Here is a 13,868-nt window from a genome sequence, read left to right as displayed (position 1 = left end):
TAAATTCAAAATAATTACTGTATTTGTCTCTTCTGAAAAAGCCACTTGTGAATAATTAGCTACTTATTTCAGGTCACTGTTAATATCAGATTCATTGTTACCAACCAGTCAGTGCAAATGTCAACTGAGTGGCTAACTATACAAGTATTTGGCAGATGTTTTTGTAATAACAACAGAATTACCAGACCTGTGCTGACATAAACAAGAATCATTTCTCTCTGGCTTATAGATTCAAAAAAAATTCCAGTAATCTTATTGATGTTTTCCCTTAGCAAAATCAATACCCAAACTATATTCTCACCCCATTTTTCTCTTCCTGTTTCGCACTGATGCTAATCCATTGCGGTACAATGTTAGAATTTGTTCTGAATCATATGAAAATTTCCTATCCTTGAGCAAAATTAAAGGAATTTACCAAAACATTTTTCTGAAAAGTCCCAGGGAATTAAACAGATGGACATGGAGGTAAAAAGTTAATAAATAATAACCTTCCATTCAACACTGCGCTCAATGTTTTAAAATAAATACCTTTTTGACAAACTTAGAATTAGAATTCAATATTTGCTGCATGCTTTATTTTCTCCCACCATCGCAACAATAAGATATGCAACAGATTACTAAATTAACAGAAAAATGCAAGAATGTAGAGCTTTGTTTGGAGTTCAACTTCCAGGAAAGCAGAATTTATTATAGAAGTATTTTACAAAAAAAAATATTGTACAGTTTATATATCAGAGTTCAAAATCCTATCGGTGGTTCTGGTGCATTTTGTTATTGATACACTAATAAATGAAAACAACTGCTGTTGACATTCATCTGGCAAGTCCTATACGTTTGAGATAGTGTGCCCTGAAATTTGTAACACTTAACCAACTCTGTTGGAAATGGAGGGTTTCCCGCAACACAGCCTGGAGCTTAGAGTGTTCAAGGATTGTCCTGCCTGGTAATATGCTGAGTGTGACAGGTCTGAGGTACTGAACACTGACGCCAACTGTTGAGAAGCAGATGGTTTGATCCCAACAGACACATGCTGAAACAGCATATATTACACCAGGGATTTCATTATGCTTTTCAGTAGGGCACATTTTCAGAAAGAATGGAATTCTGTTAATATACAATTGGGTTATTATCCAAGAATCGAAGTCATGGTGGTGAGAGTAGGCGAAGAAATTCTTTTGCCCTCATGTTTTAAATAGCCCCCGCTTTAGTATAACAAAATTTCTATGTATATTGCTGATGCAAAATCGTCTAAGAATTGCTGAAAATAATTATTTTCAATTTCAGTTCAAATGCTGCACATAACAGACAATGACAGACACTATGGAATTACCCTACCTAGCCTGTAAGACAAAAGACAAGGCTCCTATATACTGTAAGCAAATAAAATAATGCTGATTTATAAATAACTGCAGCTACCAGAAATATAAAACTGTGTCAAAGGTTCTAATTCCTAACCTTTGATGCAGTTTCATTAGAGTTATCTCTTCCCTTAAGACAGCAACAAATAAAATACTGTATAAACATCTGAAGACAATGACAGTAAATTCTGAATATGTATTCAATAAACCTTGATGTGAAGCATGTACAGCATTGAAATTACAAATATAATGCACAAAATGGCAGCTGCTGATTTCTGTATTTCCAAATTGATTGCAAATAAATAATTCAGTAAACCTAGAGGTGATGCATACATTTAACACAACACACAGACTGTACCTGGTTAATTTGTGTAGGGCTTTGACAGTGCACCTATCCACTAGCTGACAGCCTTCAGCATACACAGCAACATCATCACCACAAACGATTGGATTTTTCAGACAGCAGAGTCCAGACAAATCCCCAAGACTAAAATAAATTTCCAATAAAATATAATCGCAAATATCTTGTTCTACATGTTCGACAAAATGCAGGACATTTCTCTGAATGTTGGTTTGTCAAGCAGGGTCTTCACCTCTGTTACGAATGCCTTTGTAATCTTAATGCTGTCCTTCTTCAGTCCACAGGCATATCCTCGGACAGTGTCTTGAAGACCAGTAGCTGCTGTCAGTAAACCATTAATCCTTCAGTCGGATTTATCAGATGGGAATGATGCACCAGCAAGTGAATACAAAGGTTTCCAGCTAAGTCCCGTTTAAAAGGCTGCAAAAGGTGCTGATGCCGCACTCTCAGTGTGTTTCCCCAGTGATGCAGCTGTGACACTAGTGAATGTGTAGAGCTTTCTCTTTCTCTGCTGGATGCATGAGATTAGCTCCACCCTTGCCTACGTTGAACACAGCTCTGCTGAAAATCAGCTCTCAAACCCTGATCGGATTCTCCAAGGACACATTACACCACATGCATTGCAGCACATTTATAGCACATACAGTTAACTCTGTAGACTCAAATGCTATCTACAGTGTGCACGATCAAATCTAAAAATACATACTAGCTTTTCAGAAGCATTTGTTTTTTCAACCTTCATACACACAAATTAGTCAACCACCATAACACAAACTCCAAATTATTTTGTAATATTTGTTATTTTACAGAAGAGTGTATAATACCAGTTACAACATTTAGTGATAAATAGATGGCCCTTTCCAGGAAATGTATTGCACAAGTTTTACACGTAAAGACCTATTGCAGTATATTTCTGCAGGACATTGTGTAAGTCACACTTACCATGAAGCAACATTCAGCCAATTCCTTACCAGAACAGAAGCTGCTAATTACTAACAGTGACACATTTATATTTCCATACAACATGAAAGATAGGAATTCATTTGGGCCAGTGTGTCTTCCAGTGTTCTTCATACCATCAATTACATTTTTATTTGAAAGCCTCAGCTTCTTTCTAAACACAGGAATTCAAGTTGAAATTTCATTCTCCATGTTGCTAACTACAGCTATGCTTGAAATTCCCAGAATGCTGCAGTCTCACTGAGGACAAACTCCCAGTGTGCATCACTATGATTTCTTCAGTGCAAATATCTTTTGTCAGGCAATAAGCATCACTTTTTAAATTCTTCTCCATACTTCAGAGAGACAGTCAGATGGCAACAATGCAATCTCGGACTTGATGAGCAATATCACACATAATTTGTTAATTGGGGTGCTAACATGCTCAAAATTCACATGGCAGAACTCCCTCACTATTACTGCTATTTTAGTCTGCTTTCTCAGAAGACTAAGGAAATTTGGCATGTCTAAAACGACTCTCACAAAGTTTTACAGATGCACCATAGAAAGCATTCTTCTGGTTGTGGCACAGCTTGGTATATGGCTCCTGTTCTGTCCAAGACCGCAAGAAACTACAAAGGGTCATGAACGAAGCCCAATCCATCACTCAAACCAGCCTCCCACCCATTGACATTGTCAACACTACCCATTGCCTCAGAAAAGCAGTCAGCATAATTAAGGATCCCAGATATACTCTTTTCCACCTTCTTCCATCGGGAAAAAGATACAAAAGTCTGACAGCACATACCAACTGACTCAAGAAGTTTCTTCCCAGCTGCCATCAGACTTTTGAATGGACGTAACTCGCATTAAGTTGATCTTTCTCTATATCCTAGCTATGACTGTAACATTATATTCTGCATACTCTCCTTTCCTTCACTATGTACAGTATACTTTGTCTGTATAGCACACAAGAAACAATACTTATCACCATACACTAATACATGTGACAATAATAAATCAAATCAAATTTTGATTGGGACCTTCAGATAGGTAGCCAAGGACTCCGCCAAAACAGGCAGGAGCCTAATTGTAGAATTTGAAATGGGATCCATTAGCGACAATAGGACTGCAAAGAAATTTGCTATACAGCTACCTAAACAGAATTCCTAAAAGGGACCAGTGGAGGTCATAAAATCATAGAATCCACAGAAATCATAGAATCCCTACAGTACAGGAGGAGGCGATTCGGCCCATCAAGTCTATGCCAACCACAATCCCACCCAGGCCCTGGCCCCACAACCCCATGCATTTACCCTGCTAATCCCCCTGACACTCGAGTCAATTTAGCATGGCCAATCAACCTAACCCGCACATCTTTGGATTGTGGGAGGAAACCAGAGCACCCGGAGGAAACCCACGCAGACACGGGGAGAACGTGCAAACTCCCACAGATAGTGAACCAAGGCTGAAATTGAACGTGGGACCCTCGCGCTGTGAGGCAGCAGTGCTAACCACTGTGCCACCGTGCCGCCCAAGGTCTCCCTACAAATGAGGTGGATAGGTTTATTTTAACAGTTCAAAACTGACCCTGTGAATGCTTGATCCTCCATGTCACTTCCCTCATTTAACTTAACCTGGGACAACTCAGTTCCCTGGAGGAGCCAACAGATTTCATGGCTTCACTATTTACAAATACCCCTATTTACCCCGATTTGTCTGTTTCAAGCAACGACCATACAGTGACAGGTTAAAATTACAAGCAAGCAGTACCACAGGAGGGAGGTTAATTGGACTAATTTAAAACGTTGAGTACTGATCAGACTACTGAAGAAATTGACTTGAGCAGAAAGCAATGCTGATAGGTCAGGGGAATGAAATTAAAATGCACAGTTGAAGGGAATATATCCATGCTGATGTAAATCAGACTCTCTTATTGGCATACCAGAAACGCCTTAAGCCAAATAGAAATTTCAGGATGGAAGGACGTTATGTCTAATTCTACTTACTTTCTGATGCTGGTCACACTCATTGGCAAAACAACAGCATTTTAAAGATAATAAAGGCTCTTATCAAAGAGATCTTATTGATGAGACTTGCACCAAGAAATATTCACAAAACGATGGACAAGAATTAATTCTAGGACACTTACTTTAGTTACATTAACGGCAATACAAACATGCTCTAGGGAGTTCTCTTCGCTAATTAAATTAGGAGAATCATAGGATAAACCTGACAGCCCTCTCAAAGCTGCTCGAGATCTTAGCAATAAATACATATCACAATATTGTTCCTGCTTCCAGTGATCTGGGCATGTGGAAAGTTTGAACAGACTAAACATATAAAAAAGTGTTAGAATTGATCAGAGCAGGTAAAGTTAATAACATGGGACACAAGCAAGTGAATTATTGCTATATTCCAGCTCTTGTGGCACACAAAGAAAGTCAAAGCCTGGACTTCCCTTGTAAATCTACATGGAAATGAAATATCCGCATGGAATAGATATAAATCTAAGTCAATTAGACATAAAGATCTCTACATTTGACCATGTCTGAAAACAGGCAAACAGTTAGTGGTACACAAGCTGCATGTCCCTATTCAAGTTGGCGGAAGGGCGTTAAATTTATGCTAGCTGCACATTATAATAAGCCAAGTATTTAACCAGTGCCACCCACACTGCCGATTGGTTGGGTGCTCATTTAGGCATGAAATTGATTATTACTGATATGAATCACTTAACGTTACAGAGCACCTCTTAAAGGGGCGATCCACTGTGGCTGTAGACGTAAACACTTGTCAACATAAAAATATGAGCAGTCATTCTATCCTCACAGCTGCAGCCTCACTTATACTAATCCCTTCTCCCACTGCCTTTTATTGTCCCAAAACACTGCTTCATGCTTCTTTCCAATGCTTTATCCTCCTATTCATGGACTAGGAACCTCCTAGCCTCACCACTATAGCAATCTTCACTTTTCCACACAACGGCTCGGATTTTTGCTCCTCTACATGATGGCAAAGACCTAAGCCAATATTTGCACTATTCTACCATGAAAGGCACATTCTTTAAAACGGCTTCAAAACTATCAATAGCAGAAGGTTGTGCACAACATGAGACAGCAACCAGAGGAGACTAAGCATACCTACACATCCTGGCTCCACTAGATGATAATGTGTTGATCAGTAGGCACAATGGGTTAGTCAAGATCAGGGCAAGTTGCAACACTGGAGAAGATGAATTTCTCCACACCTAACTCTCTTTTTCCCTCTGCACTTCTATCTCACCCTACACATTTTGCCCAGTATTCTGCAACTTGCAGCAATTATATCTATTTCCTTCCTTTTCACACTAAATGCTTACCCATATCCTTTCATTTAATTTGCTGAAACTGTTGAGGTTCCTTTGTTACCTTGGGAAAATGCAGCATGGCTCAATCTGGCCCTAGAAAGCACCAGCTGAGAAACTGAAAACACATATGCTTTAGAAGCTAGACTAGAGGCATCTTCATGTGGTGAATTACTGGGCATCTGTACAGGAGATAGGGTGGGGAATACATGTGCCAGGTGCTTCATGCAAAGTATGGAGACTATTCTGTCCAAAATGGAGTTTTTGAACAGCACTGTTGACAGGAGCACTCCGCTCCTTAAGTCTGCTCTTGTACAGAACCTGGGCAGTATTGAGCTGCAGTCCCAAGAGAATGGTATTAACTCCATGGGAAACACACAAGGCTGACAGTATGTTTGCCCCCTGGTTATCCACTCTATCAGTGCCATTTTTAACAAAGCCCGCTGGACCAGACTGCCCCATCCCATGTTGAAGTGTTGCAGGCTGCAGTCAGGCTGTCAGAACTCCAAGCTGCTCAAGGTCAGTCAGCACAGCCATCTGAGATTTTCTCAATGGAGGCATAGCAGCCTGCAGCAAATGGATACATTCCTCTAGGAAAGGACAGATGAATTGGCACAGTAGGTCAGCACTAAAAGTTTGCACAAAGTTAATTCTTAATTATTTCTATTAACTTACACATAAACAAAAGAAACGTTGGAGTAATTTTGAGTTCTGAATTTGGTGTTAATATTAATATCTTGTAGTTAACTAAGGGCAAGACCCATAAGGTTGAACTCAGTGGAGGCAATCAGATGGTGGTAATAAGACCCACAGTGTAAAGGATTGTGAATGGGGTGGCAGGGATGGTCCAAGTATATCCTTGGATGAGCTGCTCTCTCAGAGTTAGATCAGCCAAGTGCCTAACAGTTTGAATTGTTGTTGCCTTTCCTCTTCTTTATGCTGCTTTTCATGATCTATGACTGACTACACCTTCACTTCTTGTTGCCCAGGTGGTGTTGAGGGCTTGTCTCTAACTTAAGTAATTACGCAGCATGAAACATAAAACCACAAATTTGGGTACACAGTGTCTTGCAGAGCTGTTTCGACATGCTCTATATGAAGGAATTTATTGGTCAAACAGATTGACAGTCTATTCAATGACATTTCTGGTGGTGGCATGATTCTCATTGTAGGCTAACCCTGTAAAATCCCGAGCCAAATAACCACTCTGTAGCCTGACTGGCTGGTTGGAATAACATTTGTGGTGAACCATCGTTGGTTCCCACCAGGTAGTACTGAGCCAGGGTCTGGCCAGTACTATGAGTCTGTATATATGTTGCTGTTGGGGTTAGGGTTGGGCTGTTCTACCTGTATTATAGTTATTATGGTACATCCCAGTCGGGCTCCGCCTCCTGGGAGAGGTATAAAGGTCACTGCTCTGTCTGGGACCCCTCAGTCTGGGATCGTGTATTATATATGGTAGCTCTATTGTAGTAGTCAATAAAAGCCTTTATTTCCTCGAGCATCTCTAGTCTCGCGAGTTATATCGCGCGTCAATTTTATTGACTACTAATTGAACTCTCGTCGTTAAAAAAAAGGAAAACGATACAGAGAGCATGGAGCAAATGTTAAAACCCGAACGTCTTACGCTGGACCCACGTGCGGCGGGCGCCTCCAACACCTTCGACCACTGGTTGAAATGTTTTCAGGACTACCTCGAAGCCTCCGCAGCGGTCACCACGGACGACGACAGACTCCGGGTCCTCCACGCGAGGGTAAGCGACGCTGTATATTTAGCGATCCGTGCGGCCACCGACTACAAAGGGGCCCTCGAGCTTCTTAAGAAGCGCTACATTAAACCGCCAAACGAGATGCATGCTCGATATCTCTTAGCCACTCGACGACGGCAGCCCGGCGAAACAACGGAACAGTACGCGTGTGAGCTCCTACAACTAGCCAGGGGCTGTAACTGCAAAGCAGTGTCGGCAGACCAGAACATGAACGACCTCGCTCGAGATGCGTTTGTGGCGGGAATCGGATCGTCTTATACCCGACTTCGACTGTTGGAGCAAGGTAATCTTGATCTCACTAAGTCTATAGAGCTAGCGGATACGCTAGAAACGGCCTCCAAAAGCCTGGCGATGTATCCCGAAGACCATGTGGAGACAGCGTGGCAGGAGCAGTCACAGATCCCACTTCGTCCAGCAGGTCCGAAAAGCTGCGTGATGGCGTGCCCACCCTCGGGCCTGACGACGGCAGCAGCTCCAGGCGGCCCACGGTGTTACTTCTGTGGGGGAGTGAAGCACACTCGGCAGCGATGTCCCGCTAAAGCGGTGTTGTGCTCCGCCTGCGGCAAGAAGGGGCATTATTCAAAGGTATGTCGTTCCAAACTTACTTCCAGGAACAGCAGTGCGGCCTGCGACTCCCCGGAGCCGGGTTCCTCGTCGTCGGCATCGTCAAGGGTTTCTTCAACGTGCGAGGCCAGGACGTCGCCATTCCAGACGACGGAGTCGCAAGAGACGCGCGACCACCAGGGGTCGCTGATTTTGGCGCCATCGCCCACGTGCGACCTATGGGAGCAGCCATATTGGTCAGCACCAACCGCGAATGACCAGCAGGGGTCGTCATCATCCATCTCAGCTGCCTGCAGTGGCGCTCACAAACCAACGGTGGCGTCGATCATCCTGGACCAGGCAAAGCCTCACAGACTTGACAAGTCCATGATGGACATACAGGTAAACAAACGCATGATTTATTGTCTGTTTGACAGCGGAAGCACGGAGAGCTTTATTCACCCAGACGCTGTGAAGCGGTGTGGCCTCCAGATCCAACCTGTCAAGCAGACAATTTCGATGGCATCAAGATCCCGGTCTGTCACCGTGCTAGGGAGTTGCGTGGTAAATCTAACGGTGCAGGGCACGGTTTACGAGAGCTTCAAGCTCCTGGTGTTACCGCACCTTTGCGCGCCAATACGCCTCGGACTAAATTTCATGGTCCACTTGAAGAGTGTAACCCTACAGTACGGTGGGACACTCCCTCCGTTTTCAGTGGGAGAACAGCAGCCTCCAAATTGCCCAACGCTCTCCACCTGTGGCCTCTCGACGCTTAAGATTACCACACCCTCCCTATTCCAGAATCTTGTGCCAGGCTGCAAGCCCATCACGACTAAGAGTAGGCGTTACAGCGCTGAGGATCGGATCTTCATTCGATCTGAGGTTCAGCGGCTCCTCAAGGAAGGGATCATACAATCTAGCGCTAGTCCTTGGAGAGCGCAGGTCGTGGTGGTCAAGAGTGGGAACAAACTCCGGATGGTCATTGACTATAGTCAAACCATTAATAGATACACGCAGCTGGATGCGTATCCCCTCCCGCGCAACTTCTGACATGGTCAACCAGATTGCGCAGTACCGGGTGTTCTCCACCATCGACCTAAAGTCTGCCTACCACCAGTTCCCCATTCGCCCAGAGGACTGACAATACGCGGCTTTTGAGGCGGATGGTCGCTTGTACCATTTTCTAAGGGTTCCTTTTGGTGTCACCAATGGGGTCTCGGTCTTCCAGCGTGCTATGGACCGAATGGTGGACCATAACGGACTGCGGGCTACCTTCCCGTACCTGGATAACGTCACCATCTGCGGCCATGACCAGCAGGACCACGATACCAATCTCCTTAGATTCCTACGCACTGCATCTCGCCTGAATCTGACCTACAACAGGGAGAAGTGTGTATTTCGCACGCGCCGACTAGCTATCCTCGGATACGTGGTGGAAAACGGGGTCATTGGCCCTGATCCAGACCGTATGCGTCCCCTCCTCGAACTTCCCCTGCCCACTAGCGCAAAAGCACTGAGAAGATGCTTAGGCTTCTTCTCTTACTACGCACAGTGGGTTCCCAATTACGCGGACAAAGCCCGTCCACTCATCAAGTCTACCTCTTTTCCCCTAGCACCAGAGGCTCGTTTGGCCTTTGAAAAACTAAAAGCCGACATCGCGAAAGCCATGATGCACGCTGTCGATGAGTCCATCCCCTTCCAGGTGGAGAGCAATGCATCTGATTTCGCCCTGGCCGCCACACGGGCAGGCCCGTCGCCTTTTTTTCTCGCACCCTCCAAGGCCCTGAAATTCGACATTCGGCGGTGGAAAAGGAGGCCCAGGCCATTGTGGAGGCCGTCAGGCATTGGCGCCATTACTTGGCGGGAAAACGGTTCACCCTGATCACGGACCAGCGGTCCGTGGCATTCATGTTCAATAACACGTTACGGGGCAAGATCAAGAACGATAAGATCTTGAGGTGGAGAATCGAACTCTCCACCTATAATTACGGCATCATGTATCGTCCAGGGAAACTCAACGAGCCCTCGGATGCCCTGTCGCGTGGAACATGCGCCAGTATACAGGAGGACCGTTTGCAGGCTCTCCACAATGACCTCTGCCATCCAGGGGTCACTTGGCTCTACCACTTCGTAAAAGCCCGGAATCTACCCTACTCGGTGGAGGATGTCAGGTCCATAACTAGAAGCTGCCGGGTATGCGCGGAATGCAAACCGCACTTTTACCGACCTGACAGGGCACAACTCGTTAAGGCCACTCGTCCCTTCGAAAGGCTGAGTGTGGACTTTAAGGGCCCCCTTCCCTTGACAGATCGGAATGTGTACTTCCTCAACATCATTGATGAGTACTCACGATTCCCTTTTGTCATTCCCTGCTCTGATACAACCGCTGCCACAATTATCAAGGCATTTCGTGATCTTTTCACCCTGTTCGGGTACCCCTGCTACATCCACAGCGATAGGGGCTTGTCGTTCATGAGCGATGACTTGAGGCAATACCTGCTCTCATACGGGATTGCCTCTAGTAGAACCACGAGCTACAACCCTAGGGGTAACGGACAGGTGGAACGTGAGAATGCTACAGTCTGGAAGGCTGTCTTACTGGCGTTGAAGTCAAAAAGCCTTCCAGTCTCCCGTTGGCAAGAGGTGCTCCCTGATGCGCTCCACTCCATACGCTCACTCCTGTGTACGGCAACCATGAGAGGCTGTTTTCATTCCCTCGGAAGTCTTCCTCTGGGACCTCATTACCGTCTTGGTTGACGTACTCAGGACATTTCCTCCTGCGGCGACATGTTAGGGCCCGCAAGTCCGACCCTTTGGTTGAACAGGTCCATCTCCTCCACGCCAACCCTCAGTATGCCTATGTGGCATACCCTGACGGGCAAGAGGACACGGTCTCGATTCGAGACCTGGCGCCAGCAGGGGGCTTGGAAACCCCTGTCGCTCCCATACCTCCTGTTAGAGACCCCCCAACTATTGTTTCCCCTCCCGACACGGCGCGGGCAGCATCGGGACCATCACTTAACCCTTTTACTCCCGTGTACAGCTTGCCTGAGTCCAGGAGATGGTCGCCACTTCAAGGCGTGTCCGAGCTCAGTGGATTGTCACCACCTCGGGGTCAACCGGCCCGTGAGACATTGGAGGAGCCGTTAGACACCGCCTTGGGGAGAACGCCACCGCGAGTGCCTACTCCGGTATCATCGCCGGTGTTGAGGAGGTCACAACGACGGTGCAGTCCCCCTGACCGTCTGAACTTGTAGACTGATGACCAATTGTTCTGTGTTTTTTTTGTACCCCACCGGCCTTTGTCTTCAAAGGAGGGGTGAATGTGGTGAACCATCGTTGGTTCCCACCAGGTAGCACTGAGCCAGGGTCTGGCCAGTACTATGAGTCTGTATATATGTTGCTGTTGGGGTTAGGGTTGGGCTGTTCTACCTGTATTATAGTTATTATGGTACATCCCAGTCGGGCTCCGCCTCCTGGGAGAGGTATAAAGGTCACTGCTCTGTCTGGGACCCCTCAGTCTGGGATTGTGTATTATATATGGTAGCTCTATTGTAGTAGTCAATAAAAGCCTTTATTTCCTCAAGCATCTCTAGCCTCGTGAGTTATATCGCGCGTCAACATTGACACAGGTCAGGGTGAATGGCACATGACTGCTACCAGAAAACTGGGCACTGATGACATGATGCACTTATGAAAAAAGGACTCCTCTGCTCCACTTAAAATAGTGCCACAGAATATTTTACCACCAAACAGGGCAGATAAAACCTTGGTTTAACATCTCATCCAAAAGATGGTACCTCTGCTGTACTTCCATGTTATTGGTGTAGGGACTGAACCAGTAACTTTCTAACTCAAAGACAAGAATGCCACCATTGAGTCAAGGCTGGCATCTGATGTGCTGTGTGATAATTACCTACAAGTAACAAAGCAAAATTCTGAATCAGATTAATAGGCAAAGTATACAGGTTGCATTAAATGACCTGAAAGATCATCATACAAGTGTATTCCAAATTCAGCAGCAAACTGATCAATTCTAATGAGTAAACCAATCATTCCTAGCTGGACAAGCAATAGTATGCTTATCACTACTCTGTACCAGTAAGTCTTGCAATTTTAGCTGAACATACTTAGCAGCACACAATTTATCCATGAGGATTTTTAAAGCAACAAATGCTGCCAACCTGTGTTCAAACTCTTGGAATTAACATTAATGGAGGGGGGTGGGGGTGGGAGCAAGGGGTTAATGTTTACAACCTCTCTGATAAACAGAAACTGCACCATGATAGATTTCCATAGTAAGGGGTTTCTGCTTGCATCAAAAGCAACATAATGTACACACATTGTAATCTATTTGAATATGTAGAGTTAATAATTTATAGATGTTTGCATATGTAACTGTAGGAGAAAGAAACTGACAGTATTTTAATTCTGTAGATTTAAATAGCAAAACAAATTCCATTTCCTTTCTGAACACAGCAATGTTCATCAGGTTATTTCTAACCTTGAAGAAACTATATTTGGAACTCACTAGCTCATGCACTCTATTTATAGAATGCCACAACTATGTTTATGATGCTTTCCCATAAACAGTTTTATTGAAATCAACAGTAATCACACACACATTTTGTTTTTCCGCTATTACATTATATTTACACATATATATTTGGGTAGATAAAAATGGCAATTCAGCCTCTAGGGGACACCCAAGAGTCAGTTGAAACTGGGAATGTTCGACTTTTGCTACCAAATAAACCTGTTGGACTTTAACCTGGTGTTGTTAAACTTCTTACTGTGTTTAACCCAGTCCAACACCGGCATCTCCACATAATGTTCGGTATCCCAGTCAATAGTCCAATGTTGCATCTAGCCCTCTACAATAGCACTCAGTCGGTGTTGAATAAAATTTAACAGGTCAATTTTCGTTACCCAAGTGCTGCTTAACTTAGACACCTTAACATAGTGGTACACAGTTTACTGCAGAAGTTGCAACAAAACATACATACATATACTGGGGAGGTGATGGCCTAGTGGCATTGTTGCTAATTAATCCAGAAACTCAGCTAAAGTTCTGGGGACCCAGGTTCAAATCCAGTCAGGGGAGATGGTGGAATTTGAATTCAATATATTAAAAAAATCTGGAATTAAAAATCTACTGATTATCATGAAACATTGCCAATTGTCAGAAAAACCCATCTGGTTCACTTATGTCCTTTAGGGAAGGAAATCTGCTGGCCTACATGTGACTCTAGATCCACAGCAATGTGGCTGATTCTCAACTGCCCTCTGAACAAGGGCAATTAGAGATCAGCAATAAATGCTGACCAGCCAGTGATGCTCATGTCGCTCAAATGGATTAAAAATATATAAATTGGGCAGCTTAAAGAATGTGGACCCAACAATTAGTACTTTTTAAAAACACAAATATTTATCCTATATTATGATTTCAATAGATTATTGTACAATGAAGAATTAAACTCAGGTGTCTATTATGTGGAACAGTACATTTCCATCTAAAAAGGTATAATAAGAATAGATGGTTGTAAAATAAG

At 44.2% G+C, this 13,868-nt stretch overlaps 1 protein-coding gene across 6 annotated transcripts in view; it reads right to left on the bottom strand.

Moving 5' to 3' along the window:
- The window catches only part of cyth1b (cytohesin 1b), a 254,482-nt gene that overhangs the window by 89,215 nt on the left and 151,399 nt on the right, over positions 1-13,868 (bottom strand). Inside the window, exon 1 of one of the 6 annotated variants that reach the window (XM_078225679.1) lies at positions 1,717-2,275. The exons of the other annotated variants lie outside the window; for them this stretch is intronic. The gene's annotated coding sequence lies outside the window, so the exon portion shown is untranslated. Of the gene's footprint in view, positions 1-1,716; positions 2,276-13,868 lie in introns of those variants that run through there. 6 annotated transcript variants of the gene reach the window in all.

The sequence above is a fragment of the Mustelus asterias genome, chromosome 12, assembly GCF_964213995.1.
Source record: "Mustelus asterias chromosome 12, sMusAst1.hap1.1, whole genome shotgun sequence".
In the NCBI taxonomy this organism is placed as follows: Eukaryota; Metazoa; Chordata; class Chondrichthyes; order Carcharhiniformes; family Triakidae; genus Mustelus; species Mustelus asterias.
The sequence above is the reverse complement of the archived record's forward strand: the minus strand, read 5'-3'. Positions and strand labels throughout refer to the sequence as shown.